General features: G+C 39.1%; 1 long non-coding RNA gene across 1 annotated transcript in view; it reads right to left on the bottom strand.

Annotated features, from left to right (window-relative positions):
• The window catches only part of LOC122792947, a 76,964-nt gene that overhangs the window by 1,513 nt on the left and 52,766 nt on the right, over positions 1 to 22,685 (bottom strand). The gene's annotated exons all lie outside the window — the stretch shown is intronic.

Below are 22,685 nucleotides of genomic sequence, written 5' to 3'. Positions count from 1 at the left end.
GTTGATACAGTATTACTTGCGAACTAATGCCTTGTATGTTTTATTGTAACTACTAGCTCAGTATCTGTTTTTCAATTATTTCATGTTAATAGGTATCAATGCTTAGTGCGATTACTTTTTGCTTGTGTTGCATGCATATGGGCTAAAGTCTTGCGTGCTTTGTTCAACCACTAGCTCAGTATTCTTTCCCTATCCCATTCGCGTTTTTAGGAATTTATGCCTGACGTTGCTTTGCTTAATACCTAGTCCCCTCAGCCTCTGCAATTGTTTAGTGCATATCTCACTCATGAGCACTTCATATTTGGCGCCAATGCCATAAAGTCACAGTATAACTTTGTCATGTTTTAAATAGTAGCTCACGCATCATTTGACTACTCTCCTTGGTTTATTAGGACGAGACTAGTTTGTGCATGAGATCCTTTCTAGTCATTTTATCGGTAGTTACTTTCATGGTATCTAAGGAATGTAGCTTACTAAATATAATATATTCTATGCGAGTGGCCTCTGCTAGATTTGCGAGTTACAAACGCGCATTGTCTGCAAATACTATATGTACTCGAGGGATCGCTAGTCACTTGTGCAAGGTCTATTTTAAATCTGCCTTAGGTATGTGCTAAAATACTACCATGACACAAGGTAGTCCATTACTTTAATTAAGGGTAGACCTATACTTTACTTAGTCTTTATGGGAACTGGAAACGAGGCAATTAGTACAGTGGATGCCTGTTAGCTATTTCCCGGGCTTTTTGTTTAAATGACTTAGAGTCAAGCTAAGGCACAAATTGTGGCGTACTTTTCCTCCAGTACAACACTAAGGCCAATATGAGTGGATGAAGCTGATTACTTGGGCACATTACCTGACCACGTGCTAGTCAGACTGTGATATACGCATTTAAGATCTGAAATTGCGCTCCTGCCTTTAATTGCTGTTGTTTGCATTTTATTACTGTTGTTTGCATTTTATCTCTGCATCCTGTGGCTTATTTCACTGCATATTGTCTCTGTAATGCGCACAATGTCTTATATCCTGTCTCCATTGTGTATTTTCTAAACTATGTATTAATCACTTGCTGTTGATCATAGCATCAAGAGTCACCTCAGGGTGTTGCTGACATGTTTGTGTAACTTGGATATTATTGAATAGTTCTAATATGCCCTGTTTGCATTCCCTAGCCATCTCTGCTACTTTTCTGTCCTCTTTTAAACTCCAGTTATACTAAATTAAGACTTTTTTCCCTCACATTACAGCTTACAAAGTGTTCTCTCACCCACCAGACAAGGTGTTTGTCCACATTTTTACCCTGAACCAACCCTAATCTTCAACGCATCTGGAACCTAAGCTAACTACCATAACCTAAAATAGAAAAGAAAACTCCTAAGTGAAAATAGCAAACATACTACTGAACAAAGATCTAACAGTGTATGTGTTCTATGTATTGTCTTGACCTTTATTCTGGTGTTTAAACACAATTATAAATGTATAATCCTTACGTGCATTGCTAGCAGCCTGCAGTGGTCTCTCTCCCCTATACTTTCCATCCCTTTCCCCATTCAGCTATCTCTTTAGCCATAACTACCTTTGCCACTAGGTGGTAGTATAACCTTACTGTTCCTAATGTTATCCTAATCAGGATCTCTTTGGGATAGACTTCTCTCAGTAACTCTCACTCATTTCATTGCTTTTAGCTCTAACTTCGATAGTTTATCCTATAATAATTAAACCATAGACCTAAAGTCATCCCAAACTCATAACCCAGTTCTTCCCTCACATTTCTTTGCTTGCATTTTCATTGTTATTGATTGTTTGTAGCAGACAACCCTTGGCTCTTCCCGCTCCGTTCGCCCTGCGGGCTCACTCCGCTCCCCTACCATACCCTCAAATCCCACCCACCCCTAGGTCCACTAGACTTATACCCTGCTAACCACACCCCCCTTCCCTATCCAACCACACACTTCACTCCACCCACTCTTCCAACCACTCCCACCTCTTCCCCTGTCTAACCAAATTCTATCACCTCTCACCTACTTCACTCCTCCTATCATAGTATACACATATGTACTACTTCCAATCCCATCATGTGCTCAAAAACTATACCCCTCTTAGCTCAAATGCTACTACTCCTACATTTATCCTATCTATACTTAACCAGCAACCACTCACCAGCCTTTCATACTACTATTACTTTTCCTTCATTACATTCACATTCTTGTATCCATATATTCCCTAGTCTTTATCCCATCTATAATCACCTACTTTTTCCCTCTACATTCATTCCTTTGCACAATCACTCTACTCCCCCACCAAGCAGCAAAACACTTAAAAACTTAATATTACTCAACATACATACCAAGAAATACAATATCCTCCCTAACATAATTCAACACCTAACTACCATTCTTATATCCGGTGACATACACCCTAACCCAGGCCCTCATACTACCTCTTCTACATTTAAAGCTAGCCTACTAACCTCTTTTAATGCCCAAAGCATAGTTAATAAAATCCCCAACCTCCATGCTTGGCTTATGCACAACAAACCAGACATCATGTGTATCTCTGAAACCTGGTTAAAACCACATATAAATAACTCTGAAATAGCACCACCCACATATTCAATCATTAGAAAAGACAGAACCCATAAAAAAAGCTGGAGGAGTAGCTCTTATATACTTATCCTTCTTAGTAGTTACTCCCTATGATAAACCTATTCCCCAATTTTCCAGTGCAGAACTTACTGTGGCTGTACGTCAAATAAATATACATAAACACATATGCATAGCTGCACTTTATATTCCCCCTGGTGATAATATCCCTATACTCGAGGACATCCTCTCATGGCTTTCAAACAACATTAGTAATGAAACTATTATACTTGGAGACACAAATATCAATTGGACCTCCATTAAATCTCCCACAACCCCCCCTAAACATTAACCTCTATAATTTTTCTCAACTTATTAACTCCACAACCAGACCCTCCAAAAATTCCTCCAGTGGTAGCACCCTAGATTGGATCTTAGTTTCTCATCCCCATTACTTCTCTGACAGTCGTACCCTTCCTGACTCACTCAGTGATCACCTCCCCATCTTCACTCACCGTCTTCCTTCCCCTCTTCAACTATCCCATAACTATATTCCACTCGTAATCTAGAGAACTTTAATCTTACTAACTTATCCAATTCCCTAAAATCAATGGACTGGAGCCCTTTGAAAACCCTGCCCCTGGAATCAGCTGTTACCCACTTCAACGCAACTTTCTTAAATCTCTTAGACAGTTATGCACCCATGAAATCTAAAAGAATAAAAAACAAAACTGCACCTTGGCTAACTAAACATACTCTAGCTACCATGTGCCTTAGAGATAAATCCTGGGTGCACTACCACAAAAATAAGACTCCATCCACCCTTAACGAATACAAAACCCTTCGCAATAAAGTTAAAAAACTTATTACAATCGACCAACAAAACCACTTCTCTATTCTTCAACAAAGCAATATAACTACCCCACAAAAATTTTGAAAGGTATCTCTACTCTCCTTAATCCAGGCAAGAAAGATACACCCAGCCCAGACTCTAACGCATCAGACATAGACCTGGCCACCCAATTCCATTCATTTTTTATCAACTCAATAGCCAAACTAACCTCATCTTTCTCTAACAATACAACAGCCACCACATCTGTTCATCCTTCCATGCTATCCCCATCAGCCCCTTCCTCTCAATCCCTACCTTTCTCTTTAAAACCCATACCTATATCTACCATAAAAAAACTTCTTCAGAAACTAAAACCATGCTCCACTGCCCCCGATAATATTCCTTCTTACTTTCTCAGCGTAGCAGCTGAAGCTACTGCCTTCCCCATCAGTATTCTCATTAATCGCGGTATTCAAGAAGGCTATGTACCCCAGCTCTGGAAAAAAGCTTTTATCATACCTCTGCACAAAGGTGGCAATAACAATAATATAACAGACTTCCGTCCTATTGCCATCCTATCACCCATCTCTAAACTCCTAGAAAAATGTGTTCATCTCCAACTCCTTCCATATCTTATAGATAACAACTTACTAAGTCCCACACAACATGGATTTAGACCCAGTCATAGCACCATGACTGCCCTTCTTTCCTTTCTTGAAACCATGAACAAAGCCTGGGACTCAGGACACATGGTATCTACTCTCCTTCTCGATCTCTCTAAAGCTTTTCGATACCATCTCCCACAACCTTCTCCTTGCAAAACTTTCCAACCTAAACCTGTCTCTCTCCTCTCTCAATTGGTTCACTAGCTACCTCTCCAATAGACAACAATCAGTTAAATGGAAAAATGCCACCTCCTCATTCCTAAACACCCCCACTGGTGTTCCACAGGGTTCCATACTAGGTCCCCTTCTCTTTAATATTTTCTTAAATGATTTCCATCACTCGATTCACAATACAAAACTTATCCAATAAGCTGATGACTTAACTATTATCTGTGCTGCTACCTCCATCCCGACACTCCTGAAACTAACCCAAGATGCATTCACAACGACTGAAAAATGGATGTTAGACAACCACCTAGCCCTCAATGCCTCAAAAACTAAACTAATGGTATTTACACTCTCTAAAATCCTCACATTAGACAGAGATACATTCTCCATCACCAGTCAGGACAATACATCTCTCAAGCTGGTATCTGAGGCTAAACTATTAGGTGTCCACATTGATGATCAGCTTAAATTTAAATCACACTTGCAGAGTAACATAAAAAAAACACCAGAAACTAGGCATGCTCTACCGCCATAATCACTTCCTAACTTCCCCTACTAAGCTCACTCTCTCTATCACATTTCTCATCCCTTCTTTTCTCTATGGTGCCCCACTCTTATCCAATTTACAATCTTCTCTTAAGGCAAAACTCTGCTCCTGCTATAACAAAATTGCCAAATTTGCTACTGGCCACAAGTCATCTTCACATCACTGTTTATCCCTTCAAAACCTTCAGTGGTTAGAACTCCCTAACCATCTCTCCTATTTCCAGCTTTCTCAGGCACACAAACTTATTTTCAACTCCTCCCTCTGTCCCTCCCTTTCCTCAACCTTTAAAATGCACCTCCCAGAAAGACTCTTAAGATCTAACAACCATAACCTAATTGAACTATATAAACCCAATCGTCCCCCTGGAAAACATCTCTTGTCCTTTGCACTTGCTCGTCTATGGAACTCCCTTCCACCATCCATCCGTACCACCACAAATCCCTCTACCTTTAAAAAGTCATTACACTCACATCTAACATCTCAATGGGAACGCTCCTGCTTCCACCCTACATAATTCCATTTCCTCTAATTCACTCTCTGGCCTAGTTGGCATTACTTCTTTTGGTAACTATTGCATCATGATGTTTTTTCTTTTAGCTTCATATCCAAATGTATCTTATATTGAATTGATTTTATTTAGTATTACTGCCCACTATGACCTATAATTGTCATTATATGTATGTCTACCTGCTGTGATCTATAATTTTTATTGTAACTCTTCAATTCAAATGTAAATGTAAAAGTGTGTAACTTTGTATTTTTTGGAGCTTTTCTCCCCAGGACTGCATTAAAAATGGGTTTTTTTTTTGGCCTAATGGACTATCCTGGTAAATCAACTGCAAATAAATAAATAAAATAAATAAAATCTAACCTCCAACTCTCTAGACAATAGTATAAACCTACGTGGCTTTATTCAGCTTATCAAAACCCCTACCCACATCCTATCCACAGGATCATAATCTACCTTAGATTGGATATTAGTCACCCACCCTCACAATTACTCAAACTCTGGCACCTTACCCCAATATACTAAGTGACCACCTCCCAGCATTACCCACAGTATCCATCCTCAAACATAAAAACACACTCCTATAAAACATCTAGGAATCTCTCTCACCTTGACCAAAATAAATTCATAAGTATTTTAAACGCTCATAACTGGCTCCCATTAAAAACACTCCCTTTAGACAAAGCTGTTAATTACTTCAATAAGCTTTGTCTGGACACTCTTAATAGCCTAGTCCCCATACGTACCAAACAAACAAAAGTGAATCGCATCCCTTGGCTAACAAGGTTTACCAAACAAAGCCTCCTTCATAGAGATAAGGCATGGAAAATATGGCAAAAAGATTGAACAAAACAAAATGAAATTAATTACAAGCAACTCAGAAATAAAGCTAAGAAACTAGTCATACAGGATAAAAAATATTTTTCCTCTAAGCTATCTACCTTACAAAATAATCCAAGAAAATTCTGGAAATCAGTCTCTACTCTACTTAATCTTGGCAGTCTACAAAATCCATCCCCTGCACCAGAAAACACTCCACAGCAAATTTCCCATGACCTTAACACCCACTTCATTACCACCATTCAAAAGCTAGTCAAAGACTCTTGAAAAAGCCTAAACCAAAACTCTCAAAATACAAATTATCCCTTACAAAATGTGAACACATTACTCACTCCTGACATATCTTCTAAACCAACCACAACTCCTTCATTTACTATTCAGCCTGTACCCACCTCTCTTATATTCAAGCTCTTAAATAAACGCAGACCCTGCTCTCTGTTTGCTGATAACCCTTCCCCAGAATATTTACAACTAGCAGCAAATGCAATTGTATATCCAGTCAGCATTCTTATAAATCACTCTCTTTCAGAAGGTTATATCCCAGATTTATGGAAAAAATCTATTATTACTCCACTACACAAAGGTGGAGACTCTCACGACCTCTCAAACTATTGACCTATTTCTATACTTTCTCCATTATCCAAAATCCTTGAGAAATGTGTACAGACATAATTACTCAAATACCTCATAAATAATGACCTTCTGGCTCCCACCCAACATGGTTTCCATCCAGGGCACAGCACTATTACAACCCTGCTCTCTTTCACTGATATTGTCAACAAAGCCCTATATGCAGGCCACCCTACTTCAGTAATCTTACTGGATCTATCTAAGGCTTTTAACACAGTATCACATACTAAACTTCTAATCCAACTAACCAAACTAGGTTACTCCCCGGAATCCCTCAACTGGTTCTCATCATACCTAAACAATAGGCAACAATCAGTAAAATGGCATAACATACACTCTGATTACCTGTCATACAGTATAAGAGTCCCACAGGGTTCAATTCTGGGACCACTACTTTTCAATATCTTCATCAATGACCTTCACAAAGCCTCCCATCTAGGTAATATTATCCAATACACCGATGATTCTTCAATAATATATACCTCAAACAATTTCACTGACCTCACAGCTACTCAAAATGCATTTACAGAGATAGAATCATGGCTAAATAATGCACAAATGCTGCTAAACCACAAAAAAAAAATTCTATTATTCTCTACAAAACCACCAGGCATGGATTTCAAAATCTTTTCTAAAGACAGGACAGAAATAGAAATAGTAAGAACAGCCAGACTACTAGGTATTACAATAGACGACAAATTCAGCTTTGAGCCACACAGTCTTAACACAATAAAGAAAACACACTTTAAATTAGGTAAACTTTATCATCACAAACTCTACCTAGACAACCACACCAAAAGAAAATTAGCAAGTACCTTACTCATCCCTTCTCTATGGTAGTGCGGGTTCCTATTACCTGATCGAAGTTTAGGTTAGCGAATACCTAAATGTTGATCTGGTAATAATGAAAGCAAAAAACCGCGAACAGCCGATTAAACACAAGGAAAGAATTCCCTTGGCCATTATGCAGATTTTGCCCCTTTCCCCACTGTAGAGTGATCTTGGAGTTAGTATATTTAGTTAGGGGGGTGTGGGGGGGACATCCATCCACATCGCAGCCGAGGGAATTCATTCCCTACATTAAATTGGCCATTCACTATTTTAATTTTTCGATTTTACTAGGTTGATGTTTAGGTATTCGCTAACCTAAACATTTGATCAGGTAATATAGACACTGGTAGTGGCTTCTTTACGAACCTTCACTCATCCCTCAGCAATAAACTTCAATCATGCTATTATAAAACAGCTAAATTTGCCTCAGGAAAACCTAACTGCTCCCACCACTACCAAATAATCTCTGAAATGAACTGGTTCGATTTCCCCAACTACCTCAGTTATACCCAATTAATTCTAGCCCATAAACTAATTTATAAACCAACTACCTGCCCAGCACTCTGCTCGATGATACAAACTTATATTCCTACACGTACACTTAGATCCTCCAACAAATTGCTTTTAAGTGTAAAGAAACCCAACAAAAGAGCTGGACAGTGTTTGTTCTCCCATACCATTGCTAAACAGTGGAACTCATTACCCTCCCATATAACTCAAACTGACTGTATAAAGACATTTAAATCAGCATTAAAAACATATTTCTTAAATAACCTTTCTTGCAACTGTAAAACAATCAGACCACCATAAAACCATCCATAATCAATCCTAATCTACATTACATATCAAATGAATACCTCCTTACTGAATAATCCCATCTCTTACGGTTGTGCATTTTCTCCTGTCTGCATATTATATAGACAAAAATTCCATTATTGTCTCTGTAAGTACTGCCTTGTATTATGCAATGCCTAGATTTAGTAATGCACTCATGTACTGTACATTATATATTTGTGTGATTGTATATGTACTCAATTAACAAATCTTTATCTATGTTGTATAACTTTTGTAAAACTTTTATATTACATTTATCAATTTTGTTAAGTTTGACTTTTTTTCTGTATTAATTTGTGGAGCTTTTCTCCCCAGGCCTCCACTGAAAATGGGGTCCTGACCCAGTGGACTTTCCCAGTCAACAGATGTCAATAAATAAATAAATAGTGCTGTGTCCTGCGATACTATTGTTTTGCTTTATTCACATGGTCCTGTTGCATAATTTTACCAGTTCTAGTTTCTCAAGTACAACAGCCAAAAGTCATGTACAGTTCTAATGCATTTTGTATAATCTCCCCAACCCAGCGTCACTGCTTACATTTTATATCTACTATCACAACCAAATTTAGGAATTTATGTATACTTAAATGGTTGCTACATTTGATATTTTCCAGTTTTACATTATGAATGCTCTTTATACTTTATATGCCAAGCATCTCATTAGATTCATCCTTACAAGACTGATTTGCTTGATGTGACTGACCAAGTCTCATTTCTTCATCCTTTTTTCATTTATTATAGTCATATCACAATCAGATGCATTATAACTTCTACTATGATTCATTGAGTTACAGATTAGTGAAAACCAACTTGCTAAGCACAACTGATCAATAATTCAGCCTGGTAAAACAATTAAATGAGAGTGTCCCTCCAACACCCCCATGTGGGAGGAAAGCCCCAAACCAAAACTTATAAATACCAACTCCACGGTTGCAACAACATGAAGAACAGGAAAACCAGTGAAATCAAATGAATCACTGTTTGTGATCACTTATACAGGCAAGATACATTTAGGAGTAGGAAGACACTTCTGGCTGGTCATATTTAAGTAAATGATTGCTAGAAGCATGCACTATTGTGATATCAGAACTGGTGTGTGTGTGTGTGTGTGTGTGTGTGTGTGTGTGTGTGTGTGTGTGTGTGTGTGTGTGTGTGTGTGTGTGTGTGTGTGTGTGTGTGTGTGTGTGTGTGTGTGTGTGTGTGTGTGTGTGTGTGTATATATATATATATATATATATATATATATATATATTTGTAGATATAGATATAGATATACATACATCATATTTATCTATGGTTAAGGTGTTTGCCTTACAAACGCAAGGTGCAGGATATGAGTCTCACAAGGGACACTTGGCTAGGCTTAAAATGGCTCACAAGGGCAGTTAGCCTCGTACTACCCTATGATCCTATATACATTATATCAATATCTATATCCATAACTATATCTATATCTATCTAGACAGATAGCTAGATAGATAAATAATCTATATAGATAGAAAGCTATACATAATAGAGGTATAGCCCCCCACATCAGGCATGCAGGAGGAAAACACTTTTTTTAAACCGTGATTTTTTTTTTCAAATGGCATTCTGGAATCCTTGCTCATTTATGATCAGCATTTTGTGACGTGATCAGAAATTAATTATGGAGCCTTCAGGAAGGTGATCACAAGTAACTTGTGGAGTCTCAGAAAAAGAGAGGAACAACAGGAGTGACGTGCTCATGTATGTCAGGAAAGACATAAAGTTGAAGCTAAAGTGGAGGATGAAGTGGACACATGAGTGGAACTGACACAGGAATTTAGCAAATGTGAATAAGCATGCTGATGGTAAGGACAGTGGAAGAGAAGAGACTGGAGAATGGATACTGATAGTGACCAACAGACACAAAAAGGCAAGAGGACAACAACTATACTTGGAGGATGATAAAAAGGTAGTCACCATAAGGGATCACAGTTTGCCAGAAGCAGGTTTGAGAATGTTTGGTTCAATGATGGGATGAAAAAAGACCTTAGTGTGTCCCCATGCATGCTAGGATTCATCCAGCTAATGCAAGAACCCAATAGGGACATGATAATCCTGGCTGTGGCCCAGTGCAGGATAGATGGGATAGAGGAAATGGAAGCTAAGTCATTTTTAGAGGGTGATAACATATTAGCACAGTCAGCAGGGAGAATTCAGAAGGAATGCAGTTTTGTGATTAGAGGGTGGAGGATGGTGAGCTAATGTTAAAACTGCAGAGCAGGAATAGGAGAGTGGAATGCCACAAGAGGGTGAATTAGCTGTGGGACAGATTAAAACAAGAGTGTAAAACAGTAATGTGAATGACGATATATAGGAAAAGGAAAGAATGAGTAGAATATATCTGGAGTTAAACATTGCGATGTCAATCCGAACTGCTGGGTGAGACAGTCTGGATTTTGTGCGCATGCTCCAGACTGCTTCACCAGCTATCTGACATTGGGAAAATGCGCGACTGCGCATGCGCGATGTTTGGGACTCACGTTTTTTTTTTTAATTTTATTTTAGTTATTTTATTTTCTTTTAGTTATTTTCTTTTCTATATTGTTTATTTGATTTTACAGCTGGGAGGGCTACAGTCCTGCAGTCTAATAGCATTAGCCGCCCCCAGCCCATTCTGGTTTATCAAAGACATGAAGAAGGCATACGCAGAAAAAGGAAACTGTGGTGCGGGTGAAGGAAAACAATATTACCATCAGGCTAGACAGAAAATCTCAAGGCGAATAAAGGAAGCTAATGCATTAGTAAGATAAGCTCGCAACTGTTATTGGGATGGGGCTGTGATGTTTTGCAGGTAAAGAAGAAGAATGGAGAAAAATAAACAGATTTGGTGGGGAAGGGAGATAAAGAAGGCAGGGGAACAGGCCAAGGGATGAAATAAATTACTTACTTCATTTCTTACTAAAGAAATCTTGTAGGCTACCATAATGGGAGGGGAACAGGGAGGGAGGCAGATACTGAGGAGAAGTAGATGTTTGGATGGACAAATACAAAACTATCAGTTAGAGAAGAGATGGAAAAAAATAAGACAAGGTAAGGTACAAGGGCCAAAGATACCTCCATTAATAATCTTCAAGAACCTGGCCAAGGTGGTTGGGGCGGGTCATAATAACAGAGATGTCCAACAAGCATGCCTGTCATCTGTCCAAATTTTTACAGAATGTACAGACAGATTTTTGTCTCAAATTTTTGGTCTGTTTCTCATAAAATTTGTGATTGTGTGGCACCTCACTGGGGATTGAGGTCACTAAATAATGACATAGTTTCAGTTGTCATAGCCTTCAGAAAATGCGTGCTAACACAGGTCCTATTCTAGCAAATTTCCAAGTTTATAAGAGCAATATTTAAACTCTGATCCTATATTGGGGCTTTTGCTCCACCCCCATTATTTTAGGCTTTGTCCATATTTCTTGCACAAAAAATTTGGGAGATATGATAACAGGTTGTGCAAGTGAGAAAGTACTAGAAGACTGAAAGAAGGCCATGATGGGGCCCATGGACAGTGGGGAAAGTAACTGCATGACAGAAGTTCATCGTGGAAATGTGCAACTGCCAAACATTTGTAAGTAGTGGGTGACTGCACAATGGGGTGAACATGCTAAGGGCTGACTTCATAAAGGTATCACTACATATACATAGAGGTGCACATGTCATGATACCTTTCTGTGACTCAGCAAGTGCCCCTACTTGGTGCTGCATAATGAGTACTGCAAAAGGCTATCCTTTCCAGTATGACCACTGAGACATACCAGGGGGAGAAGTGTATGCTAATTAGCCATCCGCTCTCTCCCAGAAAACACCTCCAGGAAGGCATCTATATGGCCAAGCAATTCAAGAAAGCACTCAGCCTTATAGATCAGCATGGCCATCCTTACCACACAGCAGTAGTGAACTTAGCAAAACTCACCAAACATGAATGTGGTGATGGGGAACTACTAGATATCAGGACTTACTTTTCAAGTGTCATGATGGCACTGATAGCAAAATGTGGTTTGGGGGGATGCAATAGACCACCAGGGATGCATCTGCAAAATGCCGTACCAGCACCAATACTACTAGGTGTATTAGGGGGTGGGGGATACACTAGACACTGGGAATTCATCTGTAAAGTACTGTGATAGCAGCAACATTATCAGGAGATCGGGTTTGAGGGGAACCACTAGACACCAGGGAATACGTTAACTGCTGTGATAGCACTAATGTTACTAAGGAGATCAGTGGTGAGGGGAATCATTGGACACCAGGGATAAACTGGAATGCTATAATCACACAGACATCATAAGGGAGATTGGATGATAAGGTGATACACTAAATAACAGGAATGATTCCCTAAAATGCTGCATAGGCAGTGACATTGTAATGGGGATCGGTGGGGTGGGAGTGATACACTAGACCACCAAGACCTAATACATACATTCTATAATAGCACTAAAGCATTAAGGTGTGAGGGGAACCATGGGAGGATAGATAGGATAGGGACAGATACAGGGACTGTGATATATGTGTGTGTATGTATGTGTGTGTGCACACGTGTTTGTGTTTGTATACATGTAGTGTGTGAGACAGTGACTGGGGAAAGGGAATGCCACTGCCTTCATAAGCATGATCTGCACATCACAGTAGTGACTGACATTTATGAAACATGAAAATTAGCATGTTTCTGAATCACAAATGGACATGTCATGGTAGAAGGTCATATGGCTAATGCTAGGAACTTTAATGAACTCCCAGGAGAATCCTAGGATGAACAGGCAGAGAATATCACAAAAGTGCAGTGAAACATCATTGTTGCATAACAATACAGTGGCAAGTCAGAATCTTGTGAAAATCATTTGAAAAACTAGTATGCATAATCAATCTACAAACAGATTGTTACATAATCACAAAAATTAAAAAAAATGCACAGACAGAAAACCAGGCACAAGGGTTTGAAATGAGCATAAAAGTACTTCAGTTGCAGTGACAATGCAATTTCACTCACAACATCACCTGAAAATGGAAGGAGATTGTGAAGCAGTCAATGGTACTACAGAGGAGATGCCAGGGACTGTAGGCGGCATTTACAATTACAATGTCTTCCCAGAAAGGCAAATCACCCCTTTCTACTTCTGGATGCCAGGGAGTACTGGTGTTACATCTGAAAGCTCAGTGACAGATGTCTTGGTCATATTGTCACAAGAACTGTTGTCAATGACTGAGTTGTTAAAGATTGCCCCACATGACCACACACCTGATTTAACTGCACTTGGAAGGTCTGCAACACTGAGTGTCATGAAGGCAGAGGCAGCCACATCAGCTAATCCATGATGCCGCATGCTGTAACAGTGTGAAGCAACATTAGATGAGAAGAATGTGCAGCAAATCTCATCCAAAAACAGCCTTTGCCAAGCCATCACACTCTGTAGCAGATGTGAACAACCATCACTACAAACAACTTCATGGTGATGAAGAAGTTTTCCCTAGAGGTATTACCACTAGAAAACAGATTGTTCATCCACAAGCAATATGGGAAGAAAAAAAGGGCATGGATACTCAAACTGTGGCAACTAAGTAAAATCCCATGAATCTGCACTGCAGCACTACAAATTCTTAATAATAAATTGCTAATCTCCCAATAAATCCTCCATCTTACATTGGTTACAGATTAGTTTTTCAAGTATTTTTGGCCAGGGTGGGGGAGATGGGCTGGTAGTGGCTGGTTGAGGAGGATTTTGGATATTTAGGAGCAGGTCTGACGATGGCTGACTTCCAGATTCTGGGCACAGTGTTATTTGTATGGCTAAGATTAAAGATTTGTTTTTGGAAGGGGGGATTGACAATGTAATCTATAAAGTGATACAAACCCAAGAGCACACGTTATCTGTTCCAAAGGGAGTCAGTTTGGATTTATTCAAGTAATGGAGTAATTTGCTTGGTAGTGATTTTTGTAAAGTAGAACGGGGAAAGGTACTCAGGAGGTGGGAATATATCTGTGAAGGAGAGGGATGAATGTTGTGTGTGTCGAGGGGAGGTTGGAGAAATCTTTCAGGAAGTCAGAAGGTGTGAGGATGCTGGCATGACATATAATATGCCCTTATGAGGAAAGTTCCTTTGGATGAGCTGTCCCAGAGATGTTATTTATTTCACATCAGAATTGTCTGGGAGAGTGCAAGAGTGTGGTTTGCTTAGATTTTAGGTATTTCACTTTGTGCCTATGGCTTGTTTGCATGGTGATATTTTCTACATTGTTGTAGTGTTCTCTATTTGTGGTCGAGGGATCTTTTTCCAGGTATTCTAGGCTTCATCTCAGGCCTACAGCAAGGTTGTCAGTTCTTTGGTGAGCCATTCAGAGTTAGTATGTTTAGATTTTCTGGAGACTATGGAGAAGTGAGTGTTTTGAAGTGTTAGGAGAATTTGAATGAATGGAGTACTGGTGATGCTGAGGTTCAGACAGGCAAAGTTTGGGTGATCAGTCCATAGAGGAGAGCTGAGTTTGCAGTCTGGAGAGTTTGTGGAAAGACTTGTTTATGAAGGAGGGCATGGTTGGGGTGTGTTTGATTTTCAAGTTTTGTGTGTACATTGTTATAGGGCAGTGGTCACTGAAGGCTGGCATCTGGGTGGAGACAGCGGAGATGTTGGAAGGATGGAAAGTTATAATGAGGTCTAAGAGTAAGTAGTGATTCTTTTGAGATTAGGTCTGGTTGGAGTAGTTTCAGGTTGGCAAGAAATTCAGACATATTATGCTTAATGGGGCCTAGCAAGGTAAGGTTAAAGTCACCAAGGATAAAGATTTGCTTGAGGGAGTTGACACAACTAGAATACTATGAAGAAGAGCTTTGAATTTTGTGACTGTGGCAGGGGGTGGAAAGGTAAGCAAGAGCAATGTGTCAGGGAAGTTGACTTGAGCTGCAGTTCAGTGAACATCTAGTCTGGCTCATAATCAGCAGAGGGGTTGGCCCAAATGACTATAGAAAAGTTGAGTGTGGAGTATTACACCATCACCATTCATTGTTCCAGGTTAGAGGTCAAACTTGTAATTGTAACTTGGAAAAAGTGGTGAATGTGATTTTGAAAATTTCTGAACCAAGATTCTGTAATAAGGAGGGTAGGAGGCTAGAGAGTTGCTGATGTGATCCAGCTGGTTACATACACTTTTAGTACTGACTAGAGCACAGGTGAGCGAGTTTAGGTTAGGAAGGTGTGCTTGAGGCCCTGCATAAGTTTGAGGGAGGGCCAGGAGAGAGAGGATATTATAATTGTGTATTGAATGAGATGAGATGTAGGAAATATGGACAGTAGAGCGGCAGTATGAGGAAGTGGATGGAGGGAGAGAGAGTTACAGAAATTGTTTTGTAGGAAGCATTTATGGAAGGATTTGGAGTATTTTATGGTGTCGGTAGTGATATGGATTTTTGCGTTAAATAATTGAAGATGTTCATCATACTGATCAGTACTGCAGTGGCCTTAGCTATACCGGGTTATATTCTGCCAAGAATATGACAGCTCTCCAGCTTCCAAAGCTTCAGGGTACCTTCCACACACCCAAACTGTCAGGCAGATCGAACTGAGCTGACTAAAGACAAGTTTGGGTGTGAAACCCTTCAAAGCTTTACTGCCGCCAAAGAGTATACTTCTCTGAGGCTCTCGAGGATCAATGGTCGACTTTTACTGTTTCTTTGTGAGGCAGATAAGTTCCCTTTGGTGAAAAAAAACTTCCATTTTCTTAATATTGTCACTGTTTTATCATGTTTCTCTCCAGGAAAATTATTTTAAAGCTAAGAGCATTGCATTTTAACAGACTGTTGTGAGATTATATTATACTTTTAAACTGAATTATCTTTTTTTCTGTCAATTTAAAACTGGTATAAAGTAACTGAAAACAGTTTCCTTTGGAGGGATTGATTTATTTTACTTTTGTGAGACTGGCAAAGTGATTTAAAGTGCTGTCTAATGTGTTTGTCTGTCAAAAAAGTGTCTTTTGAAGACTTGCAGTGTTTAACCGGCTTTTGGTGCTTGTCTTTCCCAGGAAAGAGGCACCATTTTCATCTTTACCATGGAGTAAACTATTGGTCAGTCCTTCTTCCAGCCACAAGAAGAAAAAGTTAATCAAACAGCCTTTGGCCCCATTTTTCCTATCAAAACGAAACAGAAAACTAACCATGTATCTATTCCTCCTCAAATTTCTTTGGACAAGAGTCGTTTACTGGATCTGGCTTAGGGTTTAATTCAGGCTTGTAAAGTAGTTTCTGGAAAAATAGAGAGGCATACCTCTTTTCCTGAAGAGATTCAAGATTTTGAATGCAACAGAATGAAGATGGGGCATATACAGGGTTTTCACTTCAGATTTCTGATTTTGACTCAGAGGAGAGCTCAGTTTCTGATTCTCCCAGTGGGGGGGGGGGGGGGGTTCTCTATGTCTAAGACTATTGCTAGAATATGCCAGTGTGTTATTGGGGGAAGACTAAGATTTCTCACCCCATCAGAAAGCACTATGAGTTGTTACAAAAGGATTTTCCAGAACCTACACTCATTCCTCCTGTTCTGCCTGCTTTAGAGGATGTGTGTGTTACTGCCTGCAATTTTCCTTATAGAAAGCTAGCTGCTCCTAATAAGGCAGAGAGGATGTATAAACTTCCTCTGTCTTTTAAATTGTTATTTATTATTCCCAAATCTAACCCAGCAACTATAGCTTTAGTTTATCCCACTGCTACTAAACAGTTAATTCCAATCCCACTCATTCTAATAAGGATGGGAAAATTATTGATAAGCACTGGAAAAAAGTTATGTGCTTCTGCAACTTTGATTTTCAGAACTTTGAACTCTTATGCACATATATTAAAGTTTGTTCTGATTAATTGTGAAAGCATAAAAAATGTTTTATCTGCAGTTTCTTCTGGTGAGGAAAAAATCTGCTTTAAATAATACTGTTTATTGCATTGTACAGGTCACTACTCATTGTTTACAATGTACATATGACTATGTTGATACTTCTACTAGCACTGCTTTAAGGAGGTTTGTATGGCTGAATTCTCAGAAAATCAAAAAATAATGTTAAAAATTAGATTTTAAATTCACCTTTGGATAGAGATGTAGTGTTTGGCTCCTCTACTGTAGAGGTAATCAAAAAGTGTGATGAAAGGGGTAAGCTGGTCGAGGGAATCTCTTAAGATTTTTCAACCTGCCTTTTCCAAATTTTTCAAGGGAATTTCTAACTCCTCATCCAATGCTGGCAAAAAGCAGAATAAACAGCACAACAAAATATGAATAAACAGACATTTAAGAAGAAATGGCAAGGGTTTCCAGAAAAAAGTCTCAAACCTCCCAAAACCAACAGTCTACAGAGTCTGAAAGACTTTTCAAGAGACCTTGTGAGCACCTCCCACCTTGGACCATGGTTTTCTTCTAGAAAGTCTGACTCTCCATTTTATGTTTGGCAACAGATAGTTTCAGACATATGGATTATGAAAATAATTCCTCAAGGTTACATTTGGCAGTGGGAGGAAATTCCTCTTTTCCAGGGGGTCATTGCTCATTCTCCAGATCAGACTCTTTAGTTTCCACTGGTTCTTCATCACATGCTGTACCAATGAGTGATAGACCCAGTTCCCCCTTCCCAGGTGGGAAAGGGTTTTTATTCAAGGATATTCCTAATGCCAAAGGAAGAATATCCTTGGACACCAGTTTTGAGATCTTTCTTTCCTAAACCTATTTGTGATGGTGCCTGTAGATCAATATGTATGTATACCTTTAAGAAGCTTTCTATGGGCTTATACAAGTCTAGAAATACTGAGCAAGTACAAGCCTGACTACCATTTTGTAGTAAGCTGTTGAGATGTAAGCATGCATGTCTGTGTTTTCTGTCAGTTAATTAGTTTGTTTATATTTTGTACTGCTGCTATCCATCCTGATGTGCTTCTGTGTAATAAAGCATATATACAAACTACCCTGCCTGTTCATCTTCACTTGAGAAGCACATTTTTTCTGGGTATCTGTGTGGCATTATAGTAGATATTCTAGTAGGAGGTAATAGTGAAGCTGAGCATGACAGGAACCTCAAGAAAGTTCTGGAAAGAGCATGTGAAGGGAATCTTAAGCCGAATCCTCAGAAGTATAAATTCAGGAGAAGTTACAACTCATTCCCTCCAGTAGAGCTCTTTTGAGTGTGTACCTTTAACTCCTAGTGGGCGTGGCTTCAGCATTTAAAAACTAAAGTTATCACCTTACATTTTTTTTAAAATACCCATTGACAGAGGTCATATATATATATTGTATTTGCTATCATGTTGTGTGCTTCATCAAAAATTTTTTTTCGACCTGTATATGAAACATGGTTTAGGAATTTTTTATAAATATGAACACAGGCAATATTTGGCGAGGAGAGGGAAGGTAGAGGTGTAACTGCAGAAACACCTGGAGACATCACTCGGCTGTAATGGTCATTTATTTACTAGTTCAGGCTTACGACCAGATCCTTCTAAGCAAACAGCAATTGTTGAGATGCCAGCTCCAGACAATGTTCAAGCCCTACAATGTTTTCTTGACATGACTAACTACCTAGACAAGTTCATTCCAGACTTGAGCCAACTTTCAGCACAGCTCGGACAGCTGACATGCAAAGAGAGCATTTGCTGTCCTGAAACAGAGAATTGCCAGTCCACCAACTCTCAGATACTATGATGCTCACAAACCGGTTACTCTTTCTTGTGATGCTTCGAAATTTGGTCTTGGTAACATTTACTATGTACCTGAGGAAAATTCTTTGAAATCTGCCTGGTGTATAAAAATGCCAATAGAAACACTTCCAAGTAGAAATCCTAAACTTTTTGGACTTTGTTGCATACATGGAAGGCATACATATGTCATTCTATTGTTCTCTTGTAAATTGTTTTTCTAGTCTCTCTTCACAATCTTTTCTAATTTCCTCTGATTGATGGTTATAGTTATCATTTAGTATTTTATATTCCCTACTAATTATCCCTTTTTAACAGCACCTTCTTTTGTAGATTTGATTAAAACTGTACCAGATTCACTATTTCATGTAGGATTCCCAAATCCCTTTCTTTTTGCCTATATGCTGAGATCAAACCCTGATAGGGAAGGCAGTGTCTAACCTGCAGTCCAAACTTTTTGGCCACATCGTATTTTATTAATCTTTCCTTCTCTAGATATTTTCTCCTAGTATCTTGGTTCCTTTGCCAGTTTTCTCCAGTAAATTCCAGTCCTCTCTTTGTGTAACCCTACTTGCAGCCATCCATATTGGCAAAACCTCCTTTCTCCAGTTCGGTTTTGGCTTAGTTCTTAGTATAGTTTCTGGAACTTTATGGATATAGTATTCTGCAATAATCTGCGTGGTTGTTATTATTTTCCTTAAGAATCTGCATGCAAAATCCCAGTCTCTCCTTATTTCCTGATCCCCCGCCCTGCTTCACCATCATCATCCCTTTCCACTTTGAATTATAACCTTCTCCTTGTGTTATACATATGAGCCTTAAATAAGTAGCTCTAAAGTATCAGTTCAAATTCAGGTGATTCTAAACCACTTTGTTCTACTGGAATTATCAACTTATCCCATTTAACACTTCTACTCTTCCCCTTCCAGATAAAGTCCTTCAACTCTTTATTAATTATTGACCACAAGTTCTCCTCTGGCTGATAAAAATATGCCTGACCCATGTATGAAACTAAAGGGACTAAAAACATCTTCACTGCTTGTGTTTTACTATCCATATCTATAAATAAGAGCTTTCAGTTTCTCAGTTTTTGTATTATCTTTTGTTTGGTCTCTTCCCACATATCCTTAACTGTCATGACGGAAGCCTTTATAACAAAGGGAAGGCAGGACACCCCTGCTTCATTCCTTTCAAACGCAACCTGTCAGATAGGAACCCTCCCACTTTAATTCTTGCCTCTGATCCTTCATATATCATCCTAATTAACCTTATTATTGTATCAGGGAATACAAAAGCTTCCATTGCCCTACTCAGAATGTCCCAACTTATACTATCAAATGCTTTCACTGCATGAAGACCGACAAACAACAGCATTATTTTCTTACATTCTGCTTCCCTCTGGCTAATCATTGTTATATTAATGTTACTAAATGTTTGTCCCCCCCAAAAAAAAAATATTAATCCATATCTATTAATTTTGGCATCACTTTTGCCATTCATTTAGCTAGTAAAGATACAGACATGTTATAATCATGGTTTAAAATTAAAATGGTTCTATATAAAACTGGGTCTGATAGGTCTTCACTGTTTTTAGGTAACACTGCCACTACAGCTTTCTTCCAAGATGCTGGTACTTCCCCTACTTTTAAAATGCTATTATACAAAATCTTCCAGATCTTTATCACATTCTTCCCTCCTAACTTACAAACCTCCACAGGAATCCCATCCGTTCCATCTGAAGATTAATTATACATCACAGTTTTTATCTCATTTTCTCTTGTCTTAAATGTTAGCTGTTGAGCCTCATCTACCTCTAGGTGCTGGAAGCTGCTAAAGACTGGGGGGTGGGGGGTGGAGGGTGACAGGGGCACTTAGTGAACTAAAAAGGGTAATTTTTTTATAACTATTTGCTACAACAACATAGGTTCACTTGGAGGACATTTTAAGCTTAGCCAAATCTCTTTTGGTGCTTGAATTAACATTTTCTGATAGGTCTTAGCTATCCCCATGACTGATAATTGTATATCAGCCCTAGTGAGAACAACTGTGATCATACCATAGATAATTTGAGGGGGCCATGTAAGGGATGCAGCACTTTGTAACTGCCTCTATCCATTAGTGGCATGAGGGGAAATCCTGGAGTACATTTTCTATTACCCATCCTTAGATCCAAGGTGCATTTGAATATGGATGGATGAGCTTTGCTTTATTTTTATGGATAGTCTGTTCCAGAAGAGTGTTAGCCTCTGTGATATATATCCATCTCTCCACAATATTCAGTTTAGACACCTGGACTGAGTATTTCTGATACCATTTGACTTGCTGATGTTCAGTAGGTCCATCTGTATTATGTTGGAGGACACTTTGTATGCCAGACATGTCACCTCTAAGCACTCTGTAGGATACTGAGTATAGTAATAAATCTTTGAAGTAGTCCATGCAAGACCTATTGTTTAGGACTTGCATCCTTTTTAGTAAGGTATCTCTGAATGTATTCCAATTGTTGCATGGGACTGGACAGATACATGCCAAAGTGGGCATTATACAAAATGATTGACATAATGAGAGCTTTGTAAAGGCGGACAACAACATCTCTAGATCTAGTCACAATCAATTTGTTTATAAGCTGTGCAATATAGAAAAGCTTTCTTATGACTCTCAGCACATGTTGGTCAAAAGTTAGGTCACTGTACACACAAGTTCCCAAATGCCAAACAATTGGATCAGTTCTCAGAGGGCATTGTCATGATTTTGACACCAGTTATTATTTGTGACAAACCTTCCTGCATGATGGTTAAGTCATTTGGGGATTCAATAACTTCTCCTAGCTTGCAGTCATCTCAGACTTAGCTGTCCAAAGCTCTTTGGTATTTCCTTTTATTTTTGAGATGTATAAGCCAAACAGAAAAAGTCTCAGCACTGAACCCTGGGGGACTCCATTGCTGACTGGTCCCATCCCCTGTTTTGATCTCCTGCATCCTGTGAGTCAAGTTGGCAATGCAGCTGGTGATGTAAGTGTTTGCTCCTACATTATTCATCTTTTATACTACACCTGAGTAGGGGATCATGTCAAAAGGCTTGGCCAGGTCAAGGTAATGCGGTGTGAACTGTTTTGCCTTCATCCATTGCTTTGGTAGCAAGAGTAAAGCTTACAATTTGTCCATGATTTTGAGCCTTTCACACTTTCCTCTGGGCTGTTTTCAAACACATTTTTAGGGCCATGCATACATGTATGCATTCCTTGATTCACCTTCCTTCTTCTTCTTCTTTCAGCTGCTCCCATTAGGGGCCACCACAGTGGATCAACTGTTTCCATTTCTTCCTGTCCTCTGCATCTTGCTCTGTCACACCAACCACCTGCATGTCCTCTCTCACCAGATTCCATAAACCTTATCTTAGGCCTTCCTCTTTTCCTGTTACCCGGCAACTTCATCCTTAGCATCTTTATCCCAATATACTCTGCATCCTTCCTTAGCACATGTCCAAACCAACGTAATCTTGCCTCTCTGGCTTTGTCTCCAAACCTTCCAACCTGGGCTGACCCTCTAATATACTTATTCCTAATCCTGTCCAT

This window comes from Protopterus annectens, chromosome 2.part0, assembly GCF_019279795.1.
Source record: "Protopterus annectens isolate FY-2018-M chromosome 2.part0, PAN1.0, whole genome shotgun sequence".
NCBI classification, from domain to species: domain Eukaryota; kingdom Metazoa; phylum Chordata; order Ceratodontiformes; family Protopteridae; genus Protopterus; species Protopterus annectens.
Note: the sequence above shows the minus strand (reverse complement) of the source record. Positions and strands in the feature narration are given on the sequence as shown.